Below are 3,040 nucleotides of genomic sequence, written 5' to 3'. Positions count from 1 at the left end.
CTTTGCATTTTTGTTCTCATAATTAAAAATAAATTTATTTAAAAAAAGTAGAGATTAGAAAAAAAAGAAGAAACACAACCCTTTTAAGAAGTTGCTGGTCTGTTTTTTTTCTTAGCTGATGGTTTTGGTTTTTGGTTTATTCTTTTTGTACTTTTGTTGTTACTCCCTTTTTATTTTGTTTGTTTTGTTTTGTTTTGTTACCTTTTTAATCTTTTTTCCCTTCTTTCTTCTAAATGGATATTTACAACAGCTAGATGAACTCATCCTAGTTTTTCTCTTTTTTTGTTTGCCTTTTTCCCTCCCCTCCCTCCCATGGTCCAAGACCAGTCAGCCATATGTTCATCTGGTGGAAATAAAAAATGATCAGGCTTGAATACCAAATCCAAAGTCAACAACAACAGAAACGATACCCAATCTACAACAAACTGTACAAGTGGGGAACAATTCCACTAGTATTAAGGGGGGTAAAGGAGAAAGATGTGGGATACATGCTGGGAACAGGAGTTGATGGAGGACAACACTAATGGTGGGAATACCCCTCACTCATTGTCACTATGTGCCTTAAATATCACTGTGAAAGATTTGTAATTCACTTTTACCACAATAAACATTAAAAAAAAAGTAGAGATGGAGAAATAGGTGTTTCCAAGAATGTCTGACTTTCTGGTTTCTATTTCTTTTGGAAATCTAACTGACTTCATGCGTTCCTATTACATAAACAAACATAAGCAGAAAGTGTGTATCTTTCCAGTACTGATGAGTAAGAGCTTGGCTTTTAAAAATAAAACTCCTGTAATCAAAAAATCTTTATGTTTAAAACCACCCTCAATCTTCCTCAGATAACAGTGACAATGTACTCTCTCTCTATACTGATAAGATCTGATAAGTCTTGCTCATTTGTGCCCCCCCCCCCAGAATTATCTATAACTATAACTGGAATTTAAAGCCTTGTCTTTAAATTTTTGCCTTATAAATCCTCCCTTCTATTTCCCCCAATTCACGAACTCTTAAAAGCAGAGTTGCCCCTCCAAAAAACAGAAAAGTGGTGAAGAAAAAAAAAAAAAAAGGAAATGTCATATCATTGATTGTTTTTTTCAGCAGCCAGTGTCCCCGTTGGATTGTCCTAGAGTGATGTAGAGAAATGGCTGCAAGAACAGAGACACAAAGAAAGGCTAAGGCTGGCAACTCTTGTCCTCAGGGGACCCGAACCGACTCTTCCATTCATTTGAGGAACTTCATGGATGGCTAAAGAGGCATAAACCTAAAGGTGGACCCCGAGTTTCTGACCTTTCTATTCTGAGAATCCAGGCTTCAGTCCTTGGGAAGTCGGTGGTGTTTTTTTGGGGCCGCCCCTTATCCCACCTTGGCGAGGTCCCAATGCTGCGGTTGTGGCCCAGAGCGTGACTTCGAGTGCAGCTGCGCGAGCAGATGATGCACGAGGACAACGGGGCGCAGGGAGGTGCAAAGCCATGCAGAGCCTTCAAGCTCTTGGCTACTCACAGGGAATGCAGTGTGGGTGCAGGGAGGGGGTCTGAGATAGAGCTCCTTTCCTGCCTGAGTTTGTGTCCATTCTTGGATCCTGGAACTCTGTGGACTCAGTTCCGTCCAACACCTTTGCTACAGGCTCAGGTGTGTGTGTGTGTGTGTGTGTGTGTGTGTGTGTGTGTGTGTGTGTGTGTGTGTGTGTGTGTGTGTGTGTGATTCTTCCTACCTTTGCCCTTAGAAATCTCCAGAAGCTAAAAACCTGGGCTTTCACCTCTTTCTGCCTTCTAACTCCAAAAGAATACTCACTGCTAACAAGCCTGGGTTATCCCCTGGAATCTCCCCTTTTTAAAGGTACAAGAATACTTGTGAAGGGATGAAGTGGGAGTGGGGAATGGAGGTCAAAGAGAAAAAATTTTTATAAAGAGTTCTTACACTAAATGAAACAAGCCCATAGATAGTAGAAAATAGGGTGTAGCTACTGGAGGAGGGAAGCATGAGAAAGAGGGATGAACATGGGAGAAGACAGTGCGACGGGTTGTGGGAGAGACATATTGATACTTTGGTAGTGCCAAGGCATATCTTTTATAAATAGGCTTAAAATGATTTCTCCAAAGACACACAATCTAGGATAATTGCTATCTCAATAGAGTCTTTATGGAGATAACAAAATGTATCCTCAAATCTAGAGATCTTGATTTTCTAGAAAACTGAAATGCAAGAAATACTCAGCCACAAGTCTTAGTAACATGAGAATATATGGTAAATGATAATACTTTCTCTACTCTAGACAGCTAATCTAAATGTTTTCTTTCTTTTTTTTTTCTTTTTTCTTTTTAAATATGGAGCGCTTCACGAACTTGCGTGTCATCATGCGCAGGGGCCATGCTAATCTTCTCTGTATCGTTCCAATTTTAGTATATGCGCTGCTGAAGCGAGCACTAATCAGAATGTTTTTAACCCTTCCCTCCAAGCCATCCCCGATCTCTTGCTCAGGAGACTTTTTTTTTATTTTTAAATTTTGTTATACTGTGTTTTCCCTTGCTCTCTCTCTCTCTCTCTCTCTCTCTCTCTCTCTCTCTCTCTCTCTCTCTCTTTTAATGTGTGGCTCCAATGACATGCAAAAGACCACGTCCTTAAAATAAATGTGATGTAGAAGGCGATTACTAAAATAGGGAAAGCTGATTATTGGGATAACCTTCCCATAATTTTTGTTATTTTTTTCCCTCATTATTGTTCACTTTCTAAGAAGCATGAAATTTCAGGAGGCATGAAATTAACAGATGCTTTGAAGTGGGGGAAAATGTCGGAGTGTCAATGGCTTTATTCAAGCACATACAAAATCCTAGACGTAGAAATATTTAAGAACAGAATCTGCCAGCATCTACTCCGTCTTTTCTCTCAACTCTCTTTCTCTTCCTCTGTTCCAAGATTCGCAGGCTCTTGATCTTCAGCCTCTGTCTTGTTATTTTCAACATCTCATATGAGTTGCATCTATTGCTTTCTCCTTAATTTTATCCTTATGATCACTTTGATCTGTAAGCTTGGACCTACGGTA

General features: G+C 39.7%; 1 non-coding gene across 1 annotated transcript; it reads right to left on the bottom strand.

Annotated features, from left to right (window-relative positions):
- Positions 1–2,318: 2,318 nt before the first annotated feature.
- LOC126019855 (U6 spliceosomal RNA) lies at positions 2,319–2,424 on the bottom strand. Its single transcript, XR_007499472.1, has one exon. It is a non-coding gene; the product is annotated as a U6 spliceosomal RNA (small nuclear RNA).
- Positions 2,425–3,040: the final 616 nt, after the last annotated feature.

Source organism: Suncus etruscus, chromosome 9, assembly GCF_024139225.1.
Source record: "Suncus etruscus isolate mSunEtr1 chromosome 9, mSunEtr1.pri.cur, whole genome shotgun sequence".
NCBI lineage: Eukaryota > Metazoa > Chordata > Mammalia > Eulipotyphla > Soricidae > Suncus > Suncus etruscus.
Note: the sequence above shows the minus strand (reverse complement) of the source record. Positions and strands in the feature narration are given on the sequence as shown.